The sequence below is a fragment of the Ursus maritimus genome, unplaced genomic scaffold (genome assembly GCF_017311325.1).
Source record: "Ursus maritimus isolate PB19 unplaced genomic scaffold, ASM1731132v1 scaffold_18, whole genome shotgun sequence".
Taxonomy (NCBI): Eukaryota; Metazoa; Chordata; class Mammalia; order Carnivora; family Ursidae; genus Ursus; species Ursus maritimus.
The window spans coordinates 53,951,685-53,972,538 of NW_024424230.1; the positions used below are offsets into that span (position 1 = coordinate 53,951,685).

Sequence of the window (20,854 nt, forward strand, 5' to 3'; positions counted from 1 at the left end):
GGGCCTCGACATGCTCTGGCCTCAACAACCCCACTAGCTGCTCTCCCACCCAGTCGGCACCTCTCCCTTGCTCTCCCATCCTCCAGAGCATGAGTTCTTTCCCCCTTGGGGGGCTTCACAAATGTGCTTTCCTCTGCCTGATATTTCTTTTTGCCCCACTTCCCCCTGGCTAGTGGCTACTCATCCTTAGAGAGAAATTTGTGACCCACAAACCCATATTACGCACTCCTGTTGGAATTTCTCACACTACACTTGAAAGTTTGTCCTTATACACTTCTTTAGGAGGTTACTTAACATCTGTCCCTCACTTGACGATACAGTCCAAGAAGACAGGTGTTATGTCTGTATCAGCCATCCCCATACACATAGCGTGCAACTGACACAAAGTGGATACTAGCAAAAATGCCTTGCCCCCATTTGAGTTCTTTAGTTCATCCCTCCCTCAAAAGGACAGCGAATAGGGCAACAACGATTTAATCTAAAAAGCTATCATAATCCTAAAAGCTATCATAATAGCTTACACACCAAAGCACAGTGTATGAAAGTATTGTACCGTCCATCTGTCCTTCTAGTTAAATGTTGTTCTCTCTAGCCAGTCACGGCAACAAAGAAAGATGCATGCACTTCTGCTCCATTGCCTACATCCCACACCTGATACTTTCCAAACAATTTATCAATCAATTATTAATTGTGGCAGCGACCACACTTTCATCATTTAAGACCCATCTTCAGAAAGGATGTATAAGCATTCTCTACAATGGCTAGCTTCATTAAGAGAACGCTTCACACATGAGCTGAAATCAATACAAAATGACGAAAAGTTCAGCAAGTGATGCTGACTAGGGGCCCTACTGCAGTGACATCTTCCCCAAAAAGCACACACAGACCAGGGGAGCAGAGCAGGGGCAACTGACGGGATCAGGGTAAATGTTTCATTTTTTCCATCGCTACTGTGGAAAACTTTTTTTGTATTTGCAAAATAAAACAGGGATAAATTCTTCTAAGGCACTATTCTAAAAGGAAAAGGGAGCGCAAATGTTTAGACTAAAGATAGTATTACATGTGTGAATGAACTGAAGAGTTCCATTTCTCCCGAGTATGTTCTAATTCATTGTTTTTCCTTTTATTTTGCTGAAATACAAGATAGTATCTATACTACTTGCTGTAAGAGTATGTGAACAGTCCATTGGTTTTTTTAATGAATCTAAATAGTTTTCACTTGGAGGTATGTTCCTATAATAAACTATGTTCAAAATATGTTTACCAGTACTACAAGGTAGAAATGCTTTGTAAACTACAAAACACTATTCAAAATAAAGGGGGACATCTACATTCTTAAAACAGAGAGCAAATACTACCAATGGCTCACACTGAATGAAGCCTTACCACTGAGATCACCTCTTGCCAGCCAAGTTCAACCGTACCTTTTCAGTTCGGTTTTTCATCAGAAACAGATGAGACTTAACACGGAGTTTCCTGTAGAACCTCCTCCATTGGCTTCCCTGTTCCTGTGATGCCTGGTTTTCCTCCTCCCTCTGACCATCATCTCTCACTGACACCATCACTGGGTGTAGCCCACAGTCACTGGACCTGCTCTCCCCACACTGTGATAATTTATTCACCCTGTCTCATGCTTTTAACTGTCATCCCCATTCCAGCAGAATTATTTCCTAGCTGGCTTTCTCCTGGCCTAACATCAGAGTTCCTCTCTCCAAACTCACCACTTCAGTATCTCTTTCAATTCAGTATTTTAAAAACTGAACTTAGGGGCGCCTGGGTGGCTTGGTTGGTTAAGCGTCTGCCTTCGGCTTGGGTGATGATCTTGGGGTACTGGGATCGAGTCCCGTGTCGGACTCTCTGCTCAGCAGGGAGTCTGCTTCTCCCTCTCACTCTCCCCCTGTGCTCTCTCTCTAAATAAATAAAATCTTTAAAAAATTAAATTTAATTTAATTTAATTAAAAAAAAACTGAACTTATCTGCTGCTCCACCCTGCTCCCAAACCACCTACCTGGCTCTCTTGCTGATTTCCCCATTTCAACAGCAGCACTCTTTCCAAATTAAAAGTGTTGATAGAAACAATGAACACTTATCTAATTGTGATTTTCAAACTCTTCTTCAGCTCTAGAGAAGGGGAACCAAAGACACATGTGAAGGAATGGGGTGGGGGCAGAGAGGCTGGCTGCTTCCTTGGTCTGACTGGGTGGCCTGGTGCTTCCCATACAGCCTTCTCCCCGTGGCTTCAGGTCTCCCTCTTCTTCACAGTAAGAACTCCAGAGCTTTCCATCTACAAATCTTCCTTCACCATCAGAATGATGTTCCTGACTGCTGCTTTCATCACCCCATGCCTCAGCAGCTGCCTGCTCACACTGAATCCCTATTCAGCCCTACAAATATCTGTTGACTATGCACTTAACCACTTGTCAAGGACCATGCTGGGCCCTGAAGGGTTATTATCACTTAAGTTAAAAGGCTAGAACTACAGTGCAAAAATATTCTGAATAAAAAGAGAACTAAGGGGGCGCCTGGGTGGCACAGCGGTTAAGCGTCTGCCTTCGGCTCAGGGCGTGATCCCGGCGTTATGGAATCGAGCCCCACATCAGGCTCCTCCGCTATGAGCCTGCTTCTTCCTCTCCCACTCCCCCTGCTTGTGTTCCCTCTCTCGCTGGCTGTCTCTCTCTCTGTCAAATAAATAAATAAAAATCTTTAAAAAAAAAAAAAGAGAGAGAACTAAGGACCTGTTCATATCCTTACAGAAAATGTGTTACTTAAAAACAGAAGCTAAATTGTGAAAAACATATAAAACTGTTTTTGATGACTATCATTGATGGTGACTATAGTTAATAATACTGTATTGTATATCTGAAAGTTGCTAAGACAACAGATCTTAAAAGTTCTCATCACCAAAAAAAGTTGTAACTGTGGTGATGGATGTTAACTAAAATTACTGTGATAATCATTTCACAATCTATACATATATCAAATCATCATGCCATACACCTGAAACTAATATATCAATTATATCTCAATTTTTAAAAATAAACAGAAAATGGCAAAATCTAAAGCCCGGGCCATCAGAAAAAAAAAAAAAACTGTTTTTACATCTGCACTTACAGGTGAACCAGGAAAAGTATAAGTCAAAGAACGGAAGTCTAGTGTGAAAATCGGGGACTCCTTCGCAGAGGAAGAATTACACTGGATCATAAAGAATAAAAGGTTCCTAGTTTGGGCCAGTAGGGGCTGGTGGGAAGAGCACACACAACCACATTTCCCAGTGTGGACACTGCCAATAATTTCTCTTAGTCCTAAACAAATCATAATCATTCCTTTGAGGCATGAAACTCCCTTCTCCTTCCTAGGCCGCCAATCTCTTCAGCTTTCGCCTTGTCAATCTGTGGAAGAACCATTCCTGAAGACTCAGCCCAAAGCCCAACTCTCTCTGTGTTCTTTTCTGGTCACTCCAGACCCCAAGACCCTCTTCTTGCCAGATCCCCTGACCACTATCTGTTTTAGACCAACAGCATGTTAGTTTAGACTGTTTTAGTCTCAAATCCTATTTATTAGTTTCTGCATATCATTTTGTTCACAAACATTTGGTTTGCAAGTTTGATCTCCCAACACATTAAAAGCTCAAGCTTCTAGTGGTATGTCATACAAATGTATGAACATACATAGTAAATTACATAGTAAATGGTTTATTGTGCAAATGACAATTGAAATTTTTTAAGGAAAGTTAAGATGAATTAGAAATGCAATTTAAGATACAAATCACACAGTATTGCAATGAAACATTCTTACGATGAACTTGAAAACACACTTCTCCTTAAGGTAATAAGTTAAGACAGTTCATTAGTTTTCCTTAATTCTGTCTTCACCAGATCACCCTCCCACCAAGATCCTTTCTCAGAAAACAGATTGAGACCTCATCATAGAGGTAGACCAATATTGTCCCAAAAAGCGCTGGATAAAGAATTCCAAAGTCAAGGGCTACCTCCAATACAAACTCACCAATGCACCTCACAATCTGAGAGCATAGCAGTTTTAAGCTCATCTTTCCTACTTAACAGTTACACCCCATGTGGGTATAATAGAATCCAACCTACTTGGATGCTCCTGAAATCTCTCCTCTCTCAAAACCCTTTCTCCCGAGTCTAGGGTACCATGAGAAGAAACCGAAGTTGGCATATTTAGCCTCTTGCGAGGAGCTAAATGCATTCAAAGTCTAGTATCACGCATCAAGAACAAACTCCATCTGTTTGCCACTTTAACCTTTTCTGAGTTAAGGGGACTAGAAAACACCAGGAGATCCCACTACACTTATTTAAGAAAAGGACTGAAACTGGAGGCTGTCCTGAGCAACTGCTAGAACAGCTCCGACAGTGGGGTCCAGGAGACAATGCCACTTTGGTCATGGTGACCAAATAACCCTTAAGTGTGAGTGGTGGGCCATGGAAACACCCCAACAGGAAGGTAGTAGTGACCAGACTGACCCCATGGTGCTATCACACGCAGGAGTCTCAACAATAACAATGTCCAGACCTTCCTTTTAGTTTCCTCCTCCAGGCATGGACAGATTAAGACTCTCCCTCTAAGTGGATAAAGGCATATACAAAATAAGGTACATCCTGTGGACTTTAATCAATGACTACAGGATATAAAAGGCAGGGCACAAACCCCCTGGAATTCTCCCACCTGGGGAAAAGGCTTGTTACACCAATCCCGCAGGTAACTGCGGCGCGGGCCCAGGTGTACGCGGGTCCGCTAGCCTCCCCCTAGCCCACCTCCGCGGAGAGGGCGAGGGAGACTCGGCCAGCGCGCCCCGGCGCAGTTCCGGGCTTGGGGAGGGGGGGCGGGGGCAGAGCTGGTTAAACCGCCACATATTGGCTAGACGTCCCCCAGCGCGCACTTCCTCCGCTCCAGCCCGAGGCTGGGCAGAACTTAGAGAGCAGGACCGGGGACGAAAAGGGGGTGGAGTGAGGAAGCGCCCGCGGGGGTCTCGGCCGCAGCCAAGTCCGGGCACACACGACAGTTGTCAGCGGAGAACGGGGAGACCGAGGACGCCCGACTGGAGAGAAAACAAAAGCCAAACGCCCACCGCCGGGCGCCCGGTGGCCTGAGGCAGGCTTGGGACCGCCTGGAGTCCCCCCCACCCCACCCCCGGCCCCTCGTCCCTGGGCCCTGGGCTGAGCGGGCGCCTGTCAGCCCAGGTAACCGCGCCGACACCCCCGGCCCCGGTGGCCCGGGCGGCCGGGAGCGGGACGGTGCGGCCACGCCACGCCCGTCCGAAGTGGGCGACAAGTGGGGCAGCGCCTCGCGCGGGGAGCCCGGCGCGCGCCCGGCGGCGAAAGAGAAAGAGAAAGAACCAGCGCCAGGCGGAGGCGACTCCTAACCGCCACCGCCCCCTGGCCCGGCCCGGCCTCGCCGCGGGCGACGCGCACGCCCCTCGGTTGGGCGCGGGGCCCGGGGCCATCCCTGGCGGTCGCAGCCGTGGGCGCTCACGCGGTGCCCCGACCACACGGCTCGGGCGGCGGCGTCCTCCTTACCCCGAGCAGAGCCGGGCCGCCCGCAACGCCGACTCGGCGACAGGCCGGCGGGGCGCGAGCCGGAGCGGCGAGGCTCGGCCGGCCCAGGCTGCGGCGCCGCTGGCCCCGCGGTGCCCGGCGGGAGGGGCGCGAGGGTGCACGCGCGGGGTGGGGGCGCGGGAGCCTCCCCTGTCGGCCCCGCGCGCATGCTCCCGCCGCACCTGCCTCGCTCCGGGTTCCGCTCCCCCGGGAGCGCAGTGGACGCGGGGCGGCCGCTCGGGCTTTCACGTGGGAGGGAGGTGGCTGCGGCTTTCTCTTCGAGTACGTCTTTCCCCTTTTTGCTCCCCGGGAAGGAGTCCCCCAAATCTTGGCTACTTCCTGCCTGGCCCCTCCCCACCCGCGCAGTGGTGTCCCGGGGCTCTCATCCCTGCCTCATCCCAGCTCTGAGGGTTCACCTTCCAACTGTTCTCTCTCGCCTCTGGAATCCTCTCCGTCCTTCTGCTCCTTCCGATTTTGCAACCTCGTCTCTGATGCCCCTTTCCCGCTCTCGACTTTGCTACACACCCGACTGCGGATACCATTTCAAAATAAAAGAATACTCTTTTCAAGTGGCAAGAACAAATGTTCACTGATCCAGTTCTAGCTGCTTGAGACTGAGTAGGAAACAGGAGCAAAAGAAGTCCCTGCCCTCATGGAACTTACAGTCTTACTGGTTAGCGTTAGGCTTTCACAAAGCGTTGTTGCGGGTTTGGAGAGAAAGTTATTAAATCATTTGCTTTGGCTTTTATTTAAAAGTAGCTGGCAATCGAAGACCATATTTTCTGACTTTTAAATGTAATTTTCTTTCATGGAGGTGTCTTGTGTAAAAATTCTAGTGTGCAAATAATAGCTGTTAGTACAAAGTAAGTATTAGTTTGTTGAGTCCAGCAAGAAAGGCAGTAATTTAACATGATTAACAATAATAATTTCCAAAATGATTTTTTGGTTTGTTGTTGACTACCATAAATGGACCACTTAAAACTGTTTTGTTTTTCAGGTGAGACTGGTCCTTTGGTTACAAGCATAATTTAGTGTTGGTAATGAAGAGAGAAATATAAAACCCTTTGCTAATGCAATTTTTGATTTGGGAACCATGATCATAGAAATTTACAAGTAGACACACGAAAACTGGGTTCTATGCTCTAATCAATTAAGAAAAAGATTTGGGGCAAAGAGAAAAAGAAGGAAGCAGAAGGCATCAGTATAGAGAGAACATTTAAATCAGATCTATTGAAGTTCTGCACTTTTTTCATCCCATTTAACATGTTTATGCTAAAGACTTTATAGAGTTGTGATGTATTTCTGTGACAACAGGCACACATCAAGAGACTATCTTGGCATACTTGCTCAGCTGACTGCATGGAATTAGAGTAGAACCCAAAGGCTGGATGAGAATCTCCCCTCCCTGCTACTTATGTGAGCACAGACAACATTTTTGGCAAAGGACAAGTGTTTCGACTACTGCAGTGTAACCCTGGTCTCTCCCCAGCAGTGTCTATCATTAAAGACCCTAAGTCTTAGTGATACAAACATCAAAATGTTCCCAGCACAGACAGAGTTAAAAGCACTTCTGGTTCCACCCTCCTCATAGAAAAATCAATGTGAGTATTATACAAAATCGAAGAAAGCTGGATTGAAATCCAAATAGAGTGAATTTATATCACCTTGTTTTCACTTTTTTGAGGAAACAGTTATTATAATAAGTTTATTGAATGTATTTGGCTTGCTTTGATGAAAACAGAAACACTGTTTTCATGGGCAAGGTTTAAATAAGGGAAAGAATGCACCAATGAGACAGGTGACACGGGCAGAGAACCTCATCCTGGGTTACTTAAATGTAAATCTATGGGTGCATAGTGCTGACAACCACATATGATTATATTCAAAGAAGCTGACATCTGTTTTAAACGATACTGTTATTCAAATTATATGGAAATACAAGCAGTGTAAGCATTGGTACACTTATTACAGAATTTTTGAAAAGCTGTTGTTGTAAATCCCTTTTATTTGAACAGCTGCAGATTAAAATGAAATAACCCCATTGTTGAGTATTGCAATGTTACCAACAGTCCCTTGTGAACAATGGTGTTTAGAACACTGATGGTTACTCGGCATTTTTTATTTATAATTCAGTTGAATCTAACAAACTAAGTGGGAAAGATAATGTTGACCAGAGAGGTAAGGATGCCTGTTAGGAATCGCTGGTGGCAGAAGAGCCCCTTTAGACATGTCCTCAAAATGTAACAGAGTCTATAATGTTCTGTAATGCTTATCTCATGGGTGGAAATGAGACCTCCTCATTGGCTGAGATAGTGATTTGCTTTATTTAAGGAACACTCCATTTTAAAATTTGCTAAATTTATTTACTTTTTTCTAATTGGGGAGGGGTTGTTTTATTTGTCGATGTTGTATATATGTTATTTTTATATGTATATATATTATTTTTTAAGTAGAACTAAATTGCATTGCTTTATTATTTGATCAATAGCAGGATTGCCCATTGACACAGAAGTGTTTTTAAAATTCATGATTTTTTCCTAGCATATACTTAGGACCATTTGGGAGTTAAGCACAGAGTAAATTCCTTTATACACTTCAGTGTAATTGGAGAGAGGTTATCTTAACAGCATTCTATGCTTACTCCACAAATTGTCCGTTGCAGCTAAAATCATTTCATTGGTCACCATTTATCATCCATAATTAATATCCTCAAGTTTATTTTCATATTAATGCCATCATTAATAATTTTACTCTCACCACACTATATTTTCTCTGTTAAAGCAATATTTCCTAAGCAGACTATCCAATTTTAAACTTTCTTAATGAGTTGAGATACAAGTAATTATATAGAGTTCTAAGTGTAAATACTGGTTCAAACAGAAGTATAAATAATATTGAAGAATTAAAGCTAACTTTAAATGATACCACAAAGCTTCATAAATAAAATAATATGCACATTATGTAATTTTGAATCAAGGACTTAAAATTTACATAGAAATCTATTTATTTTTACACTTGTACTTTTTTTGGTTGAACAAAGCTATCATAAAATAGCTTTGTTCTAACACCATTTCCAGGTACACACCCGTGAATTTTTAAAAATCCAACTTCTACACAATATTTCTGATGATATTTAAAATCTGTATAAACTGAATGAGATAAAGATCCTTACATCAATAGGCAAACTTCAATTTCCACTACAACCATACTGAATGAACTAATAGGATTTGGAGAAAGGCCTGAAAACTGCAGAAGGCAAGAAAGCAATCCCTTTAATCGCATTTTCAAAGATATTGATGACACAACCATACCATCTCCAAGGTGAGGGATCTGGAAAAAGAAAAATGGAAAATTCAGAGTAGCAATTCATACTTTCTTGAAAAGATATATGCCCCAAATAATGGTAACTAGACATGCATTTTCTAAGAAATAACAAGTGGGATAGTATGTAGAACACATGCCAGGTGTCAGGAAAGACAGTGGTTATTCCTGCCTCTGCCATTGATCCATCATGGAAGAAGCCACCTGGCTGCAGAGGATATGTCTCATGGCATAGTACTTCCTTTTGAAATCACCAACTTTAGGGTCTGGGTCTAGTTCTTAATATCATAGGTCCAGAAATCTGAGTCTGTTAATGCTCCCAGAAGCGATCGGGCTAAGGCAACCAGCTAAACACAAGAATACCAATGAAACTGACAGATACACATGCCAAAAAGATCGATGTTTTGGGGTCAGCACATTCCCACCACTATAGTCTACAAAGGAAGGCAAGTTAGTTAAAAGATTGCCCAGTGACCATAAAATCAAAGCAGGGTAAGCTGGCTCTTAGTGGGTACTGTCGACAAATGACAACTGTCTGATACAACCATTCTCATAAAGGGAGGTCTTCAGCCAAGATGGCAAAGGCTGTGTCAGCTGGATATGATGCTATTCATTGAGGTCCAGTGTCCTTTTGCAGTCCAATCCTTGACTGGATTTGGGTGCTTTAAAACCTCCGTCAGCCGTATATTGACAAACCATCTTCTGTGAGGGTAATTACTGCAGAATAATATGTTCATTTATTTTTTCTTTTCAGCCTTCTGAAAGGATGGCTTTTTTTTTTAACTTTTCCTTGACCCAATCTCAAAAATCCAAAAGTACCTATGATCCCTTCCATACTAACTGCCTAAATGAAAATGTTTGAATCATTTCCATTTTAGATTTAATTTCCCTATTTTATTAAATCTTCAACCAAAATTAAAAGGTCGGGGTTTTTTTGTTTGTTTGTTTAGTACATTATCTTAACATCTATTATTCCATTGAAAAATATAGAATCCACTTTTTCTGGACTGACTATGCATGTGTTCTTTTTCATTATAATACCTCCAATGCAAATTCTTACAAAATTCATTTCCAAATCTACAAATATGAATCACCCTAAAACTACTGAAGTGACATTTGCTTGAAGAAGTAAAAAGACTTTATCCATCCTCATAGGAAACGAAGATGAATGTTTCTTTAGACTTTTAGTTACCAAGTGAATACCTTGAACTTAAATGTTGTGTATTTGTTTCTGGATTGAAGACAGTTGATTACTCTACATTACTGAGCTATTACTATTACCCAGAAAATAAGATGATTATCTATCTATACCCCGGAATGGAACAAAGCTCACCAACTTAGTCTAGTTGAGCCAACAACATAAAATACAAGAATAAGGAAGTTGTTAAGTAATTTTAAGCCTTCTATTTCAGTACTAAACTTCTCAGTTATTCATGACATCCTTGAAGACCCCCTCATTGACCTTCAGATACTTCCCTACTCCATCTAAACAGGAAAAAAACCACTTCTTTGTGAACGTGGTGGATTAATTAAATTAATGCCTTCAATTACAGATGGCCCAGGACTTTAATTCGACTTAGGATTTTTCAACTTTACAATGGTGCAAAAGCCACACTTCCCAGTAGAAACTGAACTTCAAATTTGGACTTTTGATATTTCCCCAGGCTGGTAATTTACTGAAGAGCCTCCTTAGTGATGCTGGGCAGCAGCAAAGCTCCCAGGCTGCCATACCATTATGAGGGTAAACAACCAATATACCGACAACCATTCTGTACCCATACAACCATTGTTTCTCATTGTTAGGACAGCATTCAATACATTACGTGAGATATTCAATACTTGACTATAAAGTAGGCATTGTGTTAGATGAGTTTACTCAGCCGTAGACTAGCATAAGTGTTCTGAACACTTGTGAGGTAGGCTGGGCTGAGCTGTGGTGCTCAGTGGATTCGGTGTATTACATGCATTTTCTGCTTGCAGTATTTTCAACTTAGGATGGGTTTATCGGGATGTAACTCCGTCATAAGTCGAGGAAGATCTATAGTGGTCTGCCTTTATCCAGCCCCCTTACAATGTAACTTTGTATTTGTTTCCATCATGAGGTGGAAACAATTTCCCACTGCTTGAATCAGGGAGGCCCTGTGACTTACTTTGGCCAATAGAATATGATGAAGTGACAGTGTGCCAGTTCCAAGTCTAGACCTCAGAAACTCTGTGTGCTCTTACTTCTGTCTTGCTCCTATGGGATCGCCGTGAGAATTAGGTGCTCCTGCTGGGGAATGGGACAGAGCCCAATTGTCCCATTTCAGGGCCTAGATGTGTGAAGGAGCATATAATGCTCAGCCAATCCACCAGCTGACCACAGAAGTGGGAATGAGGGACCCCAGCAAGACCAGCTGAGCCAAGAGCAGCCGAACTATCCAGCCAACCCATACACTCATGAGAAATGACAAATAAGTCTCCAAGTGTTGGGCCGTTTCTTTATGCAACAACAGTCACGTGATACAACGGGTTTATTTGTTATAGTATTAATGTAATTTTTTTCCTTGTGGAGCAAATTCAGTAACTACCTAAGTTCTCTGTTCCCTTAAAATTTGAATGTTGCGTAAGTTCAGCATTGCTGATTTCAGAGACAAAGTCATAGGGTGCAAATACAGCTGTTTATGTTTTGCACAAATATGGGTCAGTGTATAGAATCATCACTCTCCATTAAAGTTCTTCCTGCTTCAGCCATTCTGTCCTCCTTAATAATTCTCCCCCCTCCGTTTACACAGAGGCTCAAGTGTTTCATCCTGAGGGTTAGCAACGGAAGACTTCCTTTGACTTTGTTTCCCTCCTAGGCAGCTCTACTTCCTTCTCCCCTTAGTTACCAAAGTCCTATAAAAATCTATGTATAATTCATACTCATACTTTAACTCCTTCAAGTCTGATGTCTGCTCCAGAGCTCTACTGAAACAGTTCTCTTAAAAGTCATAAATGGCCCTGTAATTGTCCCAATTCATTTCATCTTCTGGTTATTGAACTCCTCTGTACTTCTAAGGACACTGAGCCTGCTCACTTCCTTTGGCCGTCGTTAGGGACAAAACCCCATGGAGGTCACTTAGAAAAAAAGCAACTTTATCAGGCAGAATCAGAGGTATTTCTAGACTCAAAGTTTAGAAGCACAGCCTGACCTCTCCAGGGTCAGGGACTTATCACTCCAGGTACTCTGGTCTCCCAAGTCTTTTCTGCTCTCTGGATGTATGGTGTCTTTCTCTGTCTCAGCAGACCCACACAGCCAAACCCAGCCACCCCAGGCCCAACTTCATATCACTTCCAGTTCAGGCGCCTCACAGCTGATCCACTTTGCTGGATTCTACCTCCTCCTTCCCGGGAGAGAAAGATTAATTGGCCCAGCTTGACTCAAGTGTCTACTCTTAACTTAGAAGTAGGCAGAATACATATTCAAAACGTTATAGATGCCCGCAGCTGATACAAGTGTTGTATGGGATGGCCGCAGGTGTCCCACGTGCTGTCCGCCTCAGAAACTTCAAACACCCTTCACGGCTCTCCTTGGCCTATAGTTCCAAGTCCAGACATTACCCTAAATGCTTCAAGGCCACTACGCTTTACCCATACAGCACAACCCGCTCCATCTCCCACCCCCTTGCTGAAGACAAGATACTCCCTGTTCTCAGAATGACTGCAAGTTTTGTCAATTTGCCCACAAAACCTTATCTGGGAGCACTCTCCTATCAGGGCTTTTCTGAATATTCAAATACAATGTACCTTTGAGGATTCAGCACTTAATGAAGTCTCTCCCATGAAGCATTTATCAACTGTATCGCTTTACTTTTTTTCTTTCTCCTACATACCCATAGCATTTTGTTTATACATCTGTATTGCATTTATTATGTTGGCTTTAGCTGTAATAACTTATTAGTTTACACAAAACTCTGATAACTGGTTTTCTGAAGAAGAGGAGCCATCTCTCTTAAGTCAGTGTTTACCTTTTTAATTATCTGTGGGAATTTACTTTTACTGTTTGTCCTTTTTAACAAAATGTTTTTTTTTTTCAGAAAAGTAGGAGGTAATGCAATTAACACCCATGCATCCACCAATCAGAAGGACTATGAGTTCACACTTTACACTTGATGTGTTTAAAGAAGTAAGACATAATATTTAAAGTTGAATTCTTTTATCATCCTTTCCTTCATCTCTTGCTGCCTGTTTTTGCAGAGGCAACAACTCTTATGATGAATTTGGTTCATGTCCCTTTACTATAAGCCTTTATCCTTACAATTTTTGAGTTTTGTGTCTTTTAAAGAAATCCTTCCCTACTCTGAGTTATAAAAGGTGATATTTTTTTCTTAAATATTTTTTAATCACAGTGTATTGGTGAGGGCCTGGAGTACTTATTGAACTTGTAGGGGATATGGGGCAGCCTAATTTTGCTCCTGACTCTAATGGGGATGCTTCTAAAGTTACCGTGTTTACTGTAGGCTCTCCTAGAGATCCTTTTTCAGGTGAAAGAAGTTCCAGGAGCTCTTGTTACTAAGTGTTTTTGTTTGTTTGTTTTTGTTTGCATGAACTAGTTTGGATATTATCAGATGCCCATTCAATTTCTAATGAGATGGTCACTGTTTTTCCCTTTCATAATGACTTCTTTCATATATTTTATTTCTGGGAGGATCTTAGTCATACTTATTTTAAAGTTATTTTGATGTTGTTTTCCTATTTGTACTTTATTGCTGGTAAATTCATCTCCCAGTTGTGGTTTGTTGACAATTTTTCTCAGTCTCAATTATCCTCGGAGTCTTTGAGTAGAGATCTGTTTTCTCCTCTTCCTCTCTCCACTGCCCTCCGTTTTCTGCCTCCACCTGGTCCTCACCTTCTTGTCCAGATTCAGGTCTTTTCCTGGCAGTGCTAGACTTCCATTCTACAGTGATATTGAGGGTCTAGACGGGGAGAAACCTGGCCTCGGTCCTAAGCCTCCCTCTCTCTGGCTGCACTGCCAGGTGCTGCAAAAGTGCCTGCTTTCTGGCTCCTTTGGGGCCAGGCCAGAGCACCGACCCCAGTTTTAGATACCGAGTCTGGCTCCAGTCCTCCATCAGGCATGGAATGGTTTTTTTGACAGGAGAGGACCTGCATTCATCTCTGATAGGTTAGCCCCTGCAGTCCACTGTGTGTTTCTGTCTTTGTATGTTTCTAGACCACGGAAATGACTGCCTTATCACTTGAATTTGTTTCAGTGGCTTTATTTGGATCAGGATGGGGAACTCAGAGAGGAACTCAGTAACTTCACCACGTTTCCATTTCTAATGTGACTTTATATCCCTCTCAGGACCTTGCACAGTTCTTTGCATGTTACATGCTCAAAAAGTTTCTGGAATTGAAACCACTGCCTCCCGTTCCAGGGCAAGCTGGGTGAATGCTCATCAGAAAGGCACTGTGGAGGAAATCCATTCATCAATACAGGCTTGACCTGGGTGAACTTTAATTAAGCCTTTCTGTGTTGGAGATTCCAAGATTTCATGCCTGTTTACATGAACGGAGTGGCTCTGAAGGTAGGCACATTCAAACAATTGCCGGAAGACATGATTATCAACTGCTGAATTCATACCTGAGGGTGACAAAGGTGATCTGAGAGGTGCTGCCGCTACAATTTAACCCCAAGGGACCTATGTAATATTTCGTATGTGTTTTCAATATTATGCTTCAGATTTTCCTTCCTCTGCCTGTCTTCACTAATCATTGTTATGGTGAAATTTACCAAGTAACTAGCTTATTTGTCTGGAGTTATATTCTATTCTTTAATCCCCATCTCATTTCCTAAGCTCACTTCACCTCCCTTCCACCTCTTATTCCCTTTTCCTTTAGTTCTTGCTCTATTTAGTACCAACTCTTTGGACTCTGGCATATAGAACGACCCAGATGCTATTAAATAAAGCTTTGGATATGCAACTTGATAAAACTCCATCTTCCAAAAACAAACAAAAAAAATCCAATTGCTCTTTTAAATCTTACATTATCTTACCTTGGGTCCCAACTCAGCACACAGGTCGTGATACCCTGGTTTCTGTTTTATGTTCCAGTCCACAGGCTTGTTCTCTGCTCTCATATTTCTTCCAAAGGCTCTAATTAAACCTGGAAATGGACCGCCACCACAATAAATGACCAGCAAACATGAATCAAATGGTGGGACTCCTACTTTATCACTAACAGTCTTAAGAACCAAACTGAATTTCCAAGTGTCCCAATACCAGCAAGCCAGAGTACCACACAGCGATCGTGTGCATTGAGTCGCTTCATGATATCCTCAGCATGTTGGAGGTCTTCAACCGTACTTATGTTTTACTGTACTTATGCCATATTCCAACAGTATTTTCAAAACTTTTGTCCAATAATCTTCTTTCTAGAGGCTTTGGTCCACATTTATCCAGGTGCTTCTTCTTTATCATCATTACGTTCCATCTTAAGCTCTGAGGGAAAATTTGAAGTACCTAATTATGCACATTCAGTTGTACGGTATTGGCTTTTGTCACATCGTCAATGCCCCTTTGATGCTTTACTTCTAAGTATTTCACTCCGTCTTAAGATCATCTCTCACCACATTGAGTTATTGGCATCATTCTTCTTAGTTTATAAATGGAGTAATAATTATTATTTCTATGGTCTTCTGGTTTATTCTACAGTGTCGTTAATTAGGTTTCACTGATTTCTGACAATACAACCTTGAGAACATCCTACCTTAAATAACCAGATACCTGAGAGCAACACATTTAGTTGCATTTATTTTGTAGATCCACAAAAAAAGGTATTATGAAGCAAAAGTTAATACTATCTATTATTCTTCACCAACTATAAGTTTAATGCTTGGAAAACAATCAATGAAACGATATACAAACTCTTTTCTAATAATAGGTATAAACATCCTTTACCTTGGAAAAGATTTACTGATTTCATTTTCTTTTTGAAATTAAAAAAAAGTTTAAATGTGTGTGTCAACTACATTTCAACTTAAAAAGCTTAAAAATAAATAAATAAATAAATAAATAAATAAATAAATAACAGTTTAAATGCAAAAACAATCTATGAGCAAAGCAAACATCAGCTCTTCTCCTACCTTTGATTACTTTAATGCCATCATTCAAATCTCCCACTCAGGGTGTACTCCTGAGTCCCACTTCACCAACTGGGGTTTGCTTCCTCCCCAGGAGTGGGCAACCATGTGCCGAAAATACACAAAGCCCTGGATAGAACATCAGTCTTTCTCTAGGTTTGGCAGGAGGTAGGATCAAATTATCTGGCTGAGGACTTAAAACATTATTTTTATACTAAAATAACATGGGTCTATCATGGGGTAGAGGCAAAACTACCTGGATTTTTAAGAGAAAACAGAAGACTTCAAAAATAAGTTTGTTCTTCTGGAAAAATTAATTCACATCTTCTCTATCCCAGAGAGCTAGTTTTATTTTTCTAATATTATCTTTCTGTTAGAATTTTACGTCCTCCATCGTGTCATTCATGCATTCATTCATAATAAAAAGATTTTTAGCAGGGGGACTAAGCTACAGTGTTTGGGGGTTTTTTGTTCTTTTGATTCCCACATATATTGATCCGGGTGGAAGACTGACCTTAGCTCTGGCGCAGAATGATGTATAGACTTGTATGTGAAATACAGGGCTGTAGCTCATGGTGACATGATTGCTATAAACTACTCTAGTCAATATTATATGAATGGATCTAACACTAATTGTGCAGCAGCTATATCCTTTACAAAATAAGAAACTAATCAACAACCTTTACCATGGTAAAATTTTACATGGTTCAGAATGGGCGTATCTATTAAGAGAAAAGTTCTTCCCTAGTATATCATGTGGTCCCCTGCCTAGAGGATAAACAATATCAAAAGAGAAGAGGATGGGTACGTTCTAATCATACCGCAGCATCACAGGTATGTCTGTTTATACATAAAATCATTGTGCGTACAATAGAGTCCCTGTGGTCTTGTTTCATTCATAATACACGTCAACTGGGCAACTTTAAAGGAAAAGAATAATAATCCAATAAATCCAAAGTAATGTATTTATTCCTCTCCAAATTCTCTTTTTGTCTTTGCGAAATATTGTTGTTTTTTCTTCATAGTGGAAATCATAAAGTCAGGAAATGGTGTGTTCTGCTCTTTCAAATTAATTTTAATTTATATTTCCATGTGTCAGCATGGTTTTCACAGTTGACATGTTTATAACTCTGCTTTATAAAATTAATTTTATTTCATATTTTCATGCATCAGCAGGAGCCACTCAGTTGACATTTTTATAGCTCTGCAGTGATCTTCCATTGTAATATGACCTATTTTGCTTAGCCATCTCCTATTCTTAGACATTTGGGTTTTCCCTGTTATATTTTTGTTTTCACAATAATAAATAGCAACACTATAAATATTCTTAATGAAATAGTTTTTTAATCTGTTTATTTTCTTAGAGAATGTTCCAAAGAGTAGGATTATTGTGCCAAATCACATCCAATAGTTTCATCGTTTAGTTTTTCCAGAAAAATCTAAAGCAATTGAAAATGTAACCAGAAACATTTAAAATTTATGTCATTCTCAGATCCAACAGATCCAAAAATTGACATTTTATAATTTTTATTTATTTGGTAATATGTATACAATGGTTTCTTAATGTTGCCAAAATTTATATTTATTAACAAATGATAGAGATATGGATTAATCAGTGTGATGATTTATTTGTAGTTGCCTACTATTGAATGTTCATTTCCTTTAACCAATTATCAAATGGAATTTGAGTGTTAGCTGTTATAAATTTGTCTCAATTACTTCTGTATCTCAGAAAGCAAGCTTTTTCCAAAAAGAGCATCACATGTATCAAGCACACAGAAATGCATAGAAAAATCATATAAAATATACCCTGAAAACACCACACAGGGAAAAAATGAAATGCAATTGACGTAGCTAAAGCCTCCTGTGTAACCCTCCTCAACTCAGAACCCTTCCCACCCCTACTAGAACAAACCATCCCTCCAAAGGGGATATTTACTATAATCATGTGCCTTTCTATACTGTTCTTCCATACATATGTAGACATAAAACATATAGGATATGTTTTGCATGTTTTAAAACTTTAAGTGGTATTTTTGTGTAAAGTATGTGTTCATACTTTAATTTTGCTTTTTTTAATGTTAAAAAGCTGTTTAAATTTCATTCACTTTGAAACATATATATCTAGTGTATTTATTTTAGTGATTATGTATTATTCCAAATTATCTTTTTCTGATTGAAGATAATGTCAGTTTCTAATTTTTTGAGATTACAAGTTGGTTTATAAGTCAATGAAAATTCTCTCGTATCTCTTTTTCTGCTCATTTAATATATATACATATATTTATACACAACCTATGTATATACGTAGAGGTGAAGTATACACACACACACACACACACTCAGAAGTGACATGGTTGAATTCTTATTACCCAATTGTTCTGCAAAATAGTTACATTTTTTCACCAATCTATAAATTTTACATTTCCTTGATTATAGGTGAATTTGAACATTCTTCTATTTTCTTCCTCTGTCATTTCCCTATTCACATACTTTGATCATTTTTCTGTTGAATTGTTTTGTCATTTCTCTTTATCTTTAAGATCTTTATGTTTTGGATAGAAATCCTTTGAGGTTTATGTGCATTTCCCATATTTTACACTAATCTATGGCTTACATTTTCAGTGTATAGTGTTTTTGATGCATGAAAGTTTTCCTATTTAAAATAGTTACCTTTTTTCATCTTTTCTTAAGTATATTTTGTGTTTTTTGTATTCTCTAAGAAACTTGAGGTCATAAAGATATTGTCCCATGTTTCAATTTTCATACCCAGATGTTGAATCCACATGAGGTTTGATATGTGTTCATGGTGTATATAGTAGAGAGCAATTTTTTTCTTCAGTAGTGTCTAATCAGTTGTCCTTGAACCATTTATTGAACACTTCCTTTCCCCACTAATTTGTTATTTCTGTCATTTATCTGACTTCCATATTTATGGTTGTGTTTTGGGCCTCTTTCTTCTCAGTCATTGGTGTATTAGTCTCTCCCCTAACTTTAGCTTTATGAAAGTCTGATGTTTGATAGAAATATCCCCCACTTCTTTGTTCTTCTTTAAAAGTTTAATGTAAATTCTTGGCCCTTTGCTTTTGCATATATATGTTTATTTATTCCACATATAAAAGATATGTCTTTGAATTAGCCTATCAATTTCCAGGAAGACAAATAATATTTATTTTATGCATTAGTTTGAGAAGAATGGCCACCCTCAAAAGTGAGTTCTTACACTGTCTTGGGAATATTCGGGATATAGTACATATCCATTCCTGAAGCCAGTGATTGGCATGGCTCAATTCCTGGCTGCCGGGCTGTGTCTATCCTCCTACCTGCTTAGACCTATAGCTTGCTAAAATTCATAGGTCAAGGTGGTGGGCTTCAACACTTTTTTTTACCTCCTTTCAGTGTGGGAGCCCCTCCCAAGTCTGCTCTGGTCCCCCCACCTGGGAAAGCTTGTGGACCCCTCTCCCACTCTCAGAAACTGGACTCCGTGGTGACCACCTCCTCATTCCAGATCTGGAACAAATATAGTGGTTACCTCCATCCCTATTCACTGCTCTGAGTTGCTCCTAAAATTTTGTTTTACTTGTTTACCAACCTGGATTTTCTTTCAGTTTTATATTTTTATCTTTTATTCATTTTGTTGCTAAGCATTTGAAGCTGAGGGAGTATTTCAAAGTATGACGTTAATGTACCATGATGGTGAGGGATAAAATTTTTGTTTTAATTGTGATGTAAAAGTATCAATGTAGTTATTTTGTTACATTTTACTTTATAATTGAACTTATCAGACAAGTTTCTTCATCTTGGATGTGAAGTTCTATTTTCTAATAGTCTCATGGTTATATCCATCTCAGAACCAGAATGAACACATAACTGAATTTTTGTCGTTTCGTTGGAGAATTCTTTGTATTTTTGAGTGTGTATGGGTGCACGCATTTTAATAAAGAGAAAGTTCTAGTGTGGGTGTAACTTTGGACAAGTTATTTTATTTCTCTGTACTTCAGTTTCCTTTTCTGTATAAAATGTATTATAAAGATGTCTACTTCAGGGGCGTCTGGGTGGCTCAGTCAGTTAAGCGTCTGCCTTCAGCTCAGGTCACGGTCTCAGGGTCCTGGGATCAAGCCCTGTGTTGGGCTCCCTGCTCAGCAGGGAGTCTGCTTCTCCCTTTCCCTCTGCGCCTCCCCCCAACTTGTTCTCTCTCTCTCATTAAAAAAAAAAGTCTACTTCATAGAGTTATTGAGTTAATGTATGTAGTGAGTAACTTGTATTAAGCAGTAAGAACAGTGCTAGACACCTTGTAGGTTCCCCATGTGCTCGTTACTGTTGACTCTACTAGTTCTTTTAGTCAAGTCTTTTTAGTAAGGAATATGGTATTTGTCTCTTTCCTGTTCTCATGTTTCTTTCTTTCCTCCCCAGGATTTAATTTTTTTGACAAAATATTATGTTCAAGTTGAAAAAATTTCCAAGAATCATATATTTTGCCTTTGCTGTAAATGGAATCTTTTTCATTTTTTAGCTTTGTGTTACTCGAATAGAGAATGCAATAGATTTTTGTGTATTTGCATCCTTGCGATCTTGTTGAACATGTTTATTCTAAAGGTTTTTTACTGATTTTTCGGAGTTTATAAATCTATATTCCTATCATGACCATGATGGCTACAATTTATGATACTCTGTGTACAAACACTGTGCTAGGATTATGTAATAAACTCTTTATTATTCAGAAAATAAGACGTTTATGTTAAGAATTCCCTATTCCCTCTTTCACAAAGATTTTCCTTCACTTGCTGGGCAGAGAGAAAAGGGCTTTGACAGCTTAGAAAAGATGCATCTTACATTCAAACTTGTTTCCTTGGCAGGACACATCCTTAACAAC

General features: G+C 40.2%; 1 protein-coding gene and 1 long non-coding RNA gene across 2 annotated transcripts in view; one reads left to right on the plus strand and one right to left on the minus strand.

Annotated features, from left to right (window-relative positions):
- The window catches only part of L3MBTL4 (L3MBTL histone methyl-lysine binding protein 4), a 417,564-nt gene extending 411,941 nt beyond the window's left edge, over positions 1-5,623 (minus strand). The window contains exon 1 of the mRNA XM_040632703.1: positions 5,541-5,623. The gene's annotated coding sequence lies outside the window, so the exon portion shown is untranslated. The remainder of the gene's footprint in view (positions 1-5,540) is intronic.
- A 7,947-nt stretch (positions 5,624-13,570) lies between these two features.
- On the plus strand, positions 13,571-19,947 carry LOC121103228. Its single transcript, XR_005835364.1, has 2 exons — positions 13,571-14,425; positions 19,381-19,947. It is a non-coding gene; the product is annotated as an uncharacterized LOC121103228 (long non-coding RNA).
- Positions 19,948-20,854: the final 907 nt, after the last annotated feature.